Raw genomic sequence first — 12483 nt, 5'->3', positions numbered from 1 at the left:
AATAAGACTTCTCATTCAACACGTCAGATCAGAGGTACAGTATTCCTATGCACATCGCACTGAAAGAAAATGTGACCGCTTCCCTCGACTACGCTTCGCCATCTAGCTGGAGAGTGACACGTGGTGGAATATTTCCCCACCAGCAGCACCAAAGCTTCTCAATAAATACATGCACCGACGCAAACACACAATGACCCATATGCAAAGCAAACACACAGGCTGCCATACCGAGAGTGAATGGAAACGGGCAGACGTTGAAGCAATTGTTTCTTTTGGATTCATAGCAAGGATTCCACATGAAAAAGAGAAGGAAACAGACACAAACGTGTGCACAAAAACACACCACAAGCAGGAAACAGCACAAAAAAGGTGGGCTTTAACTATCTGTTGTTAATCTTTTGCTTGTTTGTGCTCAGTCTCATCAAAAAGGTTCATTTGGAGGTGAACAGTCCTAATGCAGGCTACTTAAAATCAGGATGAGGCAGTCAGTACTTTTAAGAAGCTTGTTAAACCATTTTCAGAGTATAATTAACTGCAGTGTCTGGCAAAACAGACAGCCATGAATAAAGTGGAACAACTTTTTTTGTTAAGTATGGTTGCATTACTTTGCAATTCTATCCCCTCTTCAAGATGCATTCTCAACATTTAATTTATTTTTTTTTTAGTTTTTAGCTGTAACTTGTTACAGCTAAATCAAACCAGTCTACAGTATTCCTATATTTTAGAAAGTCACAACCTGCCAGTTGTTCACACAGTACATGGCCACACTTACTAGGGAAATAACACTGCATCAGTATTTTAGGGCAATCCAGTAATTTAACCCAACTACACTGGTTTAGGGTTAGGGAGAATTCTGAGTATGTGAAAGTGGGAATGCAGTAATGTGAGAAAAAAAAAAGTGCTCCAGGGAAACAGGTCTTTGATGGAAAAAAAAAAGCCTACAGCTTAGCTACAACTTAGTGTAGCTCAGAGGCTATCACATGGCAAAACATCATGTTGGGAAGCAGAACATTTTGCTGCACCTGGTCCCAAGAAGTTGATTTGTAATCTGTAACGAAAAGCACTGTCCCATCATTCATATGACACCGATCAACTAATGCAAACAGTCAGCACTTTGACATTAAGCCAACTGGAGCCATAACTTCGCAGCACTGTTCAGCAGGAAGAAATCCATCACACAACACCACTCTTCCACAAGTGAGCACTTTTCAAAACCATCTTTGTCATTGCTCCATATTCAAACATGAGAGGAGACAGGGCCAGATTGCATGAGGCTTTAACTACATTTATGCACTGGAGCAAACTTAAGGCAAAAAAAGAGAGCTCTATGAATTCTGTGCTGCACAGTGACACCAATCATATGTCAGATTTAAAACTTAGCCCACATAAAACCAGAAATTAGGCATTAAAATGCAAATTTTCTATCAAGATCTAAAAAAAAAAAGGTATGTCGATGACACCGACTGTTTCCTCTCTTTCTCTAATGATGGTAGGCTAAATAAATGCAGAGGAGCCCGGATAATCAGTACTTTGAAAATCCAGGTCTCATGGGGTTATGACAAGTCCAGGACCAACTAATGACGTACACAGTGGAATAATTTTATCTGGTCAAAACATTAAATGTTAAAATATTAGTTGATGAACTGAGCCACAGTTCTCAAAATGATCAAACAGGACACCTTCATTGTCAAGCGTGGCGCATCCATGTGACTGAAGCAAGTCAACAATCAGTGTGGGCCCCTGGAAAACGGGAGATTGGGACAATCACAATTACTACAAGCTCCGCGGAGCAAAGCCGATCACAATAATACTATTTTTTCTCCAAACAGCATATAGGGTGTTTGGGTTTTTAACATAGGTTTTCTTTTTCCTCTCTGGTACAGCTGACATCGGATTGTTACTGCAAATGACAAGACAGCCAAAACGATCACGAACTGCTGAAGGACTTGTGTCCCACGGATCAGTCACTTCGTGTCTGAAAATGGAAACAAAGCGAATAAAATCCGACAGTGACAAGTCCGGAGGCTGTCTTCAGGAGCCCTATAAGTGCTGGTCTGACAAAGAGATGAAATGTTATTGTCGCTCCAAAACAGGCTCGGACTGTCTTGTCCCTCCACTAGACAGGCCGGCGTTTATTTCATTTTGCAGAGGATATGAATATTCATTTGAAAACCGAGATCCCTTAGAAGTGCAACTGTCTCTAAACACAGTCTGTTTTTGTATTAAAAAAAAAAAAAAAAATCTTGGTAGCACTGAAGCTATTGAAGTGAAATTATATAATGAGGCTTATTAGAAAAGAAGTGCTGTAGTTGAACTTACCAGTTTGGTGAGTGGGAGTTCCCTTTACATCCTACTGCAGGTGTCGGTGCGCTGCGCTATCTCCAGCACTGGACCCCGATTCACTCCGGCGCTCTCCGGGACAGCCGGCTGTCAGCCGAAAACGTGACCAGAATAATTTGCCTCTCTTTTGTCATAAATATTACAGCGGGAGGGGCGGGGGGTGGGTGGGTGGGTGGTGGGGAGGGAGGGGGGGGGCTCCACTGCTGCAGACACAGAGCGCAGCAGTGGCTGGTGCCCGCTCACTAATCAGGTAATATCATAGTGTTTGGGCGTTTATCTTCTAATCCTCCACTCAACACGGCGCGCTACACCTGTCCACCTCTATGCAGCGGACTTGTGCAGCATCCCACACACGGACCGGCCAAACGCATGACAATGCGCCAACCGCTCGCTGGAGCTCGGTCGCTCCATCCCAGCGGCCAACACAGGGATCTAGAGGCAGGGGGGGGTCGGAAGGGGGAGGAGACAGGCATGCGGGGGGGGGTAGCCTTTCACAAGGACGATCTGAGATTCCTCAAGGGTGAACGCTCCTCTACCGTCATTCAACGACGTTTCCCAATTACTTGCGTCTTCCTCCCTCCCCCTCTCTCGAAATATATTACACACACTTCACCTGATCTCCCACAAAGGAAAAGGACTGGATTCCGGCTTGAGTCGATAACATCAAACTCCCCCGACGGTGGAGCAGGCTTTTGGGAGCCTCTGCCCATGCTTTGCTGCACGCTGTAGACTGTACAGTGAGCGTCTGCCCGGCTCATGTCAGACTCTGCATTTCCGTGTGGCGACTTCATCGCTGGTGGAGCATGAGCTGGTTAAAGAGCAGATTCATTGAAGCCATTTTTCACCTGGGGTTATCATCTTACTGTAGGGTGCATCCTTCCACCTGCTACACTATGAGCACTCTGTCACCATGAGCTGTAAGCGGGGATCAAGGTCACTGACTGTTCAAAATGTGACCTTGGACACACAATAAATACGAGGTCGCTGTCACTGCAGTTCTCATGCTGATTCACAGACAGTTTTAACAAGGGGCGTAATTATTGTGTGAGTGAATATGAGATAAACTGTGCATAGGGAGACTTAGATAAAAGCTGTGAACACCTGGGGTCTCTGAGGAGATCCGGGCCAGCTGATGTCAGCTGTTCTCTGCTCATAAACTCCCACAGCGTAATATGCGCTGAAATCCGAAAAAATCCACTATTGAGGGTTTATACATTTGTTTTTCCCCATACGGATGTATTAGAAAACATCTGAATATCAAACTTATTTTGAATTCTTAAATGGCTCCCAGAACCTGTTATACCTGCATCGGAAATTTCTGACCCCATACTAATAAACAGATGGTGGTATAATTGCTGTTTATATAACCTTGAACAAGAAACATTTCATGCCTCTAAAACTAAATTAAATCAGTGAAGACCCTCCTGCACTGCTACCCAACCCCCTTTATTTTCCATCCTAATCTTGACTGTGCATTTCTCTTGGTGACATCAGGGTCAACATAATTGTGATTTATAAGTGACAGTACATTTCTTTCAGTTTAATCTTTGCACAGTGTGTTATGTTTAAAGCAACAGTTTGCCTTTTTTCATTTTTTGAAATAGGCTTATTTGTTTTTCTTGCCAAGAGTTAGATAAGAAAAACAATACCACTGTCGTGTCTGTCCAGTAGTTATATGACTACAGGCAGCAAGCTAACTAGCTTAGTTTAGCATAATAACTGGAAACAGGGAAACAGCTAGCCTAGCTCTGTCCGACAGTTTCAAAATCTGCCTTGCGACACCTCTGGAGATTATGGCTTTACAGGGGTTATGTGCTGTTCTATGTCTTGGTTGCAATCGGTAACTTCCGAGTATCCAGTGGTTGCCTTCCAACCTCATGTTTACAGGACTATACAGCCACATAGCGGCAACATAACACTGAACCTCTTCGTTTTTACACTTTTTGCACAGATTGAACAAGAGCAATGTAACATTAGCAAGCTAATTAGTGACGGTAATTCGTGAGCTTTAGAGGCGCTCGTATTATCGCTCCTGTATTATCCAGGTGCAGGTTTGGTTCAGGGTGGACTGTCCTACTGCTGTCCATCAATCTAAAGTTTTGTATATGTGGAACAAAGAATTATGCGATTTAAGGGTCTGCAAGTACTTAGATTTTGGGAGGAAAAGACAGCGGAGCATACTGACTTTGTGTGATCATTCTCAGATTGCACAAAACACCTCATGGTCTCTGTTGAAAGATTTTAGCATTTTTTCTGCACATTTGCCCCCACCCCCCACCCCACACACACACACAACCCACCCACCCCAACACCTCCACCGCCATGTTTTCTCTATAGCTCACCTTTTCCCTTTCCCAGCGCCACACATTTTACATTACACAGCGGCCCCCCCATGCCCCCCCCCAGGCCTGCAGCCACCTCTTTTTTTTTTGACAAACACGAATACACAGTGAATTGCCCTTGCTACTGATCTGAATCTCTCGTGAAAACAGTTACATACAAATGCAAAGCTGGCAAGGGATTAGGAGCATCTGCCAAACACCCACATACCATATGTCTGTGTCATTCAGCCAAGGAAAAATACAGAAAAACATCTAAACGTGCAGACAAAATACTACATGTAAATTTTATACTTTTTATACTACAAATAAAAACACACCGACATAGTGTCAACAGAAAGGCTCAGAATGACATACACGCACACGCTCACTTACAAAATATTCACACAGTCAAATACTATCTGCTGAGGTTTTCCAGTCGAGAAACTCGAAATGCAACATGTGACTGAGTCTATGGAGAATTACATATCGCACCTTCTTCTACAGAGGATTTCTTCCCCTATGGTTGGTAAATGTCAGCAGAAAAAGCTAAGGAAAAAAAGAAGCCACTTGCTCTTTGATTTTAAGGGGCGATATCAAAAAATGTGACATTTTTTTCTCTGACGTGTCAGAGCAGTGGAAAGTTTGCTGTCAAGCCTCATTGCAGTTGTGCAAACATCCCAGGCTGTCTACATTTGTCTAATTATCCGCAGGAAGGAGAAAAAACATGACAAACCAGTCTTTAGTAAAAGCAAAAATGGAATCTCTCATCCAAGGATGTACAGTGACCTCCCTGTTTCCCCTCCCTGGAGAGAGATTTTTCCCTACAGGCATCAATAAATCATCAGATCAGTTTCCTCCCTTTATTTATTTATTTATTTACAAGGTAGTGAATGTAAACAGTCTGTATTCATGTTTTTGGAACAGTGTAGAAATGAAACACTTATTGGAGTGATGATATGCGTTGGCTTGTGTATTTACTGTATCCTCCCTGGTGTGGGTTATTGAGTGCATCCCTGTGTCCTGTCTGACAGCAGGCCTGGCAGTGAGGGGTCTCTGTCTCTGTCTGTCTGGTGCAGTATCAAAGACCCCAGCAGAACCTCTGGTAAACCTGGACACAAATGAAGACCTGGGGCACGGCCTGGCATGAGCCCTACTGACCGATCAGGGACACAATTAGTTATACCTCTGCTTTTCCTGTTATGACAAGTCAAAACATGCGACAAAAGGTCTCTGAATCTGATTCATTCAGGAATAACTACTGGAAAAGTCAGGAGATCACCAAAGTCAATGAGGTACATCATCTGGGAACCACGAATGTCTGTACAAAATCTCATCAAGTAGGTGTTGAGACAGTCTGAACTGCTGTCTGAACCAAAAATGTCAACCTAATGGTGGCGCTGTTGAGAATTGCAGAGTGATCGGCAAAGTCAGTATGATTCATCCTCTGGGAACCATGCATATCTTTAAAAATTTGGTACCAATCTATCTCGTACTTTTCTAGATATTTCAGTCTGGACCAAAGTGGTGGACTAACCCACCAACAGACCGACATTGCCATCCCCAGAGCCACAACACGAGCATTGCTAAAAACTGCTGATGGTAATCAAGCACATGTCAGTCAAATGCAACATACAGACTACTGATGTAAAAAATACGGTTCATCGTTGTTAACGTTTAACTTGCATTTTTAATTGCAAACCAGAAACTAAAATAACATTTGTGAAAAGAGACAGCTGTTTGTATTCTTGCTAATGTTATTTTAATAAAATCAAATTGGCCTTGTTTTGTTACCTGTTACCCTGGTATTAACTAGCCTAATTTGGGACTGTATAGAAAACTATACATTTGCCAGCATCTGCCAATCAGTTAGTCCTCATCCTTAATTCCTTAAATACCTAAGTCCTCATTCCACAGTAGAAAACAAACTTTGACATGCATCACAAAGTTGGGATTTGTCCTCTAAGACATTAAGGATGAGGACTAACTGGTTGGTTTTACAAAGGTATGTCTGGTTAACTGACCCACATCTGTTGAAGTGTCACAGACAGCCACTTTCCGGAGATGTTCAATGGGAGCTTCCACACAGTGGATGACACCCTCTTGAACTAGGCTTACTATGAACTTTATCCTTTATTGCCATCCAAAATGCAAAGAACTTCTACCGAATACTAAGGAGCTGCCAGTAAGAACAACAGCCACCTTTATTTTCCCAAGGTCTGAATACTGAATTTTAAGCATTTACAACATGTATTAAAAAACTGAAAATATAACAGGGATATGGTCAGGGGCTGATTTATATTCAGACACAGTTAGGCGTGCCCTTGAATATGACAACATGCTGCGGACACATCCTTAAAGCTGACCTTATTATGGTCATAGACACAAAAATGGCCAGCTGCAGTGTCCCATAAAACTGAGACAGTGCAAATTAAAATGTCACGATGCCTCACCATGTCACCCACTGACTCAGCTACACTTCCTGCTCAAATGAAAGGCACTCGAACTTAAGAGGCAAGATTGATCAGATAGACCTGAGAGGAGAGGAGAGGAAGCGATAAGACCAAAGTGAACAAGGGAGTTCACATTCACTAGATTCCAACTGATACGGCTGAATAGGCTGAAGTGCTTCAATTTGAAGAAAAAATTTGTAAAAAAAAATAAAAAATAAGCAATGAAGTTGACAAAACACTGATGCAAGAGAAGAAAAAAAAAACCCATCAAACTGTGTGGTCTGATAACTGTATGCATGAGGTTGTATGAGGAAGAAGAGTCATCTGAAGAAATGAAAGAAAAGAAATCTTTGTGAAGCCATTGTGGCTTGACAAAATGACCTTGAGCTGAGGTTTCAGGGAGACAAAGACAGCCATTAAAGAGAGAGAGAGAGAGAGAGAGAGAGAGAGAGAGAGAGAGAGAGAGAGAAAGAGAAGGAAGGACATAGAGCAGAAGAAGAAGAAGACCTGTAGGAGCTGTTTGATAAGAGTCCAGCCAATTACAACCCTGCATTATGGATGAGGTGAAACAAATTTACCTTTTACCAACATGAAGAAGGGGAAGCAGGGCAGTTCACTAAATGCCACCTCTGAAGTGTATTTATATGAGCTAATGTTGCCCTGCCTAGGAAGTGGGTAGGCTGACAGCTGGATTTACCCTCTCATTAGTGTACCCAGGAAGTAGCCCTGGACCTGCACAGTGGGTCTAATATTGACCGTGTCACCATGACTGTGTGACCTGCTGCAGCTGGCCAATCACCTTTAGCTGGTATTTGGTGTCGACTGTAAACCATAATTTTCCTGAGGCTTCGTGCCCACTGTGAGTCTGCTGGCTGCTGCTGTTCAAATAAGTGTAATGGGCTGTGAAATTAATTTTATCTCTGCACACAATATGGCTACAGAACAATTTTGGATTATCAAGTCTCCCCAAAGGCTGGGTTTTCATTCTAACTTATATACAGTGCAGCCATTACAAAAATGCTTGGATCCTCAATTTACATTTATGTGCTTCAGTAAAGAAATAATTTGGCCAGCATGTATAGGATTTCAATGAGAGAGAATGTCTTTTCATTGGATTGGATGATATTTTTGTCTGGTATGCACAAGTGGGCACAGGTGTCTGCATTACTACACATTCACCTGTGCTCCTGCAGTCAAAGTCAGTCAAGACCGATTCGGGTTTGACTGAACCACAAGGGGACTGTGTGATGGATGGAAAATGAGACGAGCACTGACCTGTCACTTCAGCCCCCCCTTCCCAGCCCCTTCCTTCCTGACCCCTGCCTGTGCGATCTGCTCTCCCCGGGCGGCATCTGACATCCACGGTCCTTTCTCTCGCCCAGCCCTCCTGTTCTTCATCCACATGTACAAGCCTGTCACTTCCCTCCCATCCCTCGTGCTACACTTGACTTCTCCAGCACAGCACCAGCAGGCCCTCCTGTACCACACCTGCATGCATAAACTCAAAAAACATTTTGAAAATAAACCACTACCACTACATACTGGTATCTGTGCTTTTTTTTTTTTTTACACCAGAGGCTTAGGCTGCCATCTGATTCAGAATGAAGATATTACTTGAAGCTTGCCAGGGATAATATGCTGAATAAGTGAGATGGAGCCGTGGAGTCCAGTAATCCAAAATGATACATTCTCCCGGACAGCTTCCATACATCCATCTACAGGGAGGAAATAATCTTCTGTCTCACCTTGCTGTCTTCTGCCATTTCCACTAAATGGCAATTTTGGTTGATCAGTGTCATCCTTTTCTCTGTTTTAAAGTTGAGTTGTTGTAACCTGGCAATTTTCATGTCTTGCCACCGTGTAAAACCACACTATCAGGAATGCATCTAGGTGTTGCACCAGTTCCAGCGAGCAGGAAATGCCTTACAGGAACCTATCTTACTGCTGTTTCCTCCTCTCCTCAAGTAACTAACAATTTCCACCACTCTCTGCTTCCTAGTCAGCTGCAAAATTACAGATTACAGATTTGCTTACAGTCAAGTGAGGGAAGTGGATTGCTGGAGGGGAGGAAGATTGAAGGAGAGTGGCAAAAAATGGGAGGGAGAGAGAGTAGTGGACAGGGAGAGCTGAGACACTAAAAAAATCTCTGGCTATCAGTAGTTTGAGCATAAATTGAAATAGAGCATGGGCTGCTGAATGACAGCAGGGAGAGATGAGAAATGGCATATGCTAATATAGCCTTATGCGCCTGAGATATCCCATGAGAGCCTTTTAATATTGCTGAGGCATTCTGGCACTCAGGTGGCCCATGCTCATCGCTGCCATAATGAAGAGAATATGTTAATAGCTGACTCATCTGTTGGAGGAAAAATTAAAGCAAACAACACCTTTGCTGCTCGCTGTTACTCTATGGCGGAGATGGACAGGAGAGGAGAGGAAGTGAGGAAGAGGCAGATAGAGAGGGGAGGTGCTGTCTGACATTAGGAAGAAGCTGTTCTATGCAAAATCTCAAGAATAAGGCACAGTTATTGTACAGCTGATGCTTCTCTGACCTTCGTTTTGCATTTTTAAAGGTCTCTTTAAATCTTGAAAAACACATTGTTAAACACAAATCTGTCAAGCATAAAAATCTGGACTTAAAGGTGCTATATGTAAGTTTTTGCCATTGCTACATAGCCAATGTTAGCATCAACAGCCGTTTACTTACCAGTCTCAAACTTAATTCCTTTACTCGCCAAGAGCTGTCTACAGCTGTGGAAAGCAACTCCAATGTTAATTCTTGTTTTGCTTTTGTTTCTATCACTTTTCTTCCACTGAAGTTAGCTAGCTAGCCCCGGCCTGTTGCGTCTCATAATACCACTTTGCGATAGTGAGTCGAGTCTGTCTTCAGGCCGACATGGATGGAGGATGAATAAGTAGCACATAAAGTACTGAAGTTTGATGCTTAACTCACAGTGTTTCTTCTAGACTGGTGAGTAAACAGCTGTTAATGCTAATGTTGGCTATGTAGCAACAGTAAAAAAACTTACATATAGTACCTTTAAAGTCAGTAAAATATTATGAGAGCAGAGCCAGGTTGGTGTGTAATACCTTTTGCTAATTGAAACTGCTTTGTGTGAAAGTGCTCAGTACAGTCAGGAGCTCGGAGAGGTTAACCCAAATGCTCAGATCAATGGACTGAATAAATGCTTAGACTGGCACAACTTTGAGTGCGCAAGTGAAAGACTTACAGGACAGAGAGAACTTCTGATGCTCCCCCTCCACACTCACAAACACAAGAAGATGAAATAGATAAAACCCGGGGTCAAAGCATCGGGGGAATCTGCTGTGAACAGCACACACAAGCTTTAGTCTACAGTAATCCTTCAGTGAATGCTTCTTTTCCCCCCATTTCTTTTCCCCAGACACACACACACGTGCATATAGATGAGCAAGTGTACATATACCTCAAAAGGAACCCCACACAAATGGTTTCTAAATTTTGCTTGATGAGCAACATGTGCGAGCAAGTGATACGGATCATATGCTAATATGGCTGTGAGGGTAAAAGTGAGATTGAGTACATTTCTAGCATGTTTCATTGCTATAGCAACAGCCTTTGTACTTGCGGAGGGAAGTGGGTGGCAGAAAAAAAAGAGCAAGAGTGGGAGTGAGAGGAGTGGTGGAGAGACTTTGGCTTGCTCCTCTCTCTTGGCAAGGTTCTACCAGTCCAGCCCTGCCAACCCTAAAACCCTGGGGCTTTAAGCAGTCAAGGTCACTGAAGAGGGAAAATGAAGAACCCCTAAACGTGTTTCTGCATACACCACATCCGAGAGAGGGGATAGGGAGCAGTTCTGGCTCACACAGACAGAGGGAGCCACCACTGTACGCACAACATGTTCACGATTGTCCTCCACAAGACCCACTACTTACCAGCCAAAGGCTCGTGGTGGAACTGAAATACCCTTGAAGGGTCAGGGATTACAAAAAGGGGGAGGGTGGGGGGGCAGGATTTAATCCTTATTGTACTTCATTTGGAGGGCTATAGCTTGCAACATTTTCAGTTTTATAGGAAGAACAATACAATCTAATACCCATTTTTTTCATATTTGAAAAATTCAGATATAAACAGCTCTGAACCTGCTTCTTGTGAAGACTCATAATCTCAGTAATATTCCGTCCTGAGTTCAACTTTTATGCCGCTCTGACAGTGGGAATGACAACAATAATGTAAATCAGTGCATCAATGCAGTGAGGCAGGTACTTGGTTCATATTAAATTACAATTCAGTATCCAACATTCAAACACACATTAGCATAGGTCTGTGAAAAACTACCTTAAGTCATGAAATCAGAGTGTGTCTATGTGTCTTGTGTCCCCCCCCATATTCTCTCACATACACACACACACACACACACACACACACACACACACACACACACACACACACACACACACCGCAGAGTTACTATCCTCACATGTCCTATCAAAGATTTACAGGACTGCTCTAAAGGCTTTGGTGCCCTGTGTAAAGCTGACTGGTTACAGCTACTGAAATCAGTTACGGCTGCTATTTTTAGGATGTGAAATGTATCTCTAACACGCGAATCACGATGAAATATGCACACACCCACACGCAGACACACACACACACACACACACACACACACACACACACACACAAACAGAGAAACATACACATAACAGACAAGAGGAATCGAGCAGATTGTGGGTAAAGCAGGCAGCAGGCAGTGTGAGAAACATATGCGTAAATTCATACATATGTATGTTAGACACAAGCAGAACTATATTTTGGTGTTATGTTAGGGATCGGCTTTTGTGTAAAACAAAGCTCCTCCAAAAATTCCCTCCGTCTTCATCCTCGACACTAACGTGTGGGTCACATCAGGTTATTGAGCTGATTGAGTCATAAAAACAGTTCATTACATAAATCGGCCTGGATGGTGAAGCTTCAGCGCTTCAGGCCCAGCACAGGTAACAGTTACTGAGAGAAAGCAGCCTCATGCTGTGGTATCACAGGGTGCCGATGCTTTGAAAATTAAAGTGTATAAATACATTTAATCCCAAAACAGTTACAAACGATAGTCAGACAATTACACAGCTCTTATGCTGTTCTGTTTTCTAATCCACTATGCACAAAGTGTTACATGTTACAAAATCTGTTTAAAAAGAGGCTCAATGGTCTTAAATTTTAATACAGCTAATTTAATAGTATTGTTAATTTCTATCTGCAAATACAGTATATGGCCTAAAGTATGTGGACTGCACACATACATTTGTGTACTTAAGGTCTGGGGCTGTTTTCCTGGGAAATCTAAACCCTATGCCAGTATTTGAAAATAAGTAAATTTACTCCAGTACTACAGTTGCAT

The sequence above is a fragment of the Xiphias gladius genome, chromosome 21, assembly GCF_016859285.1.
Source record: "Xiphias gladius isolate SHS-SW01 ecotype Sanya breed wild chromosome 21, ASM1685928v1, whole genome shotgun sequence".
Lineage (NCBI taxonomy): Eukaryota > Metazoa > Chordata > Actinopteri > Istiophoriformes > Xiphiidae > Xiphias > Xiphias gladius.
This window is presented reverse-complemented; position numbering follows the sequence as displayed.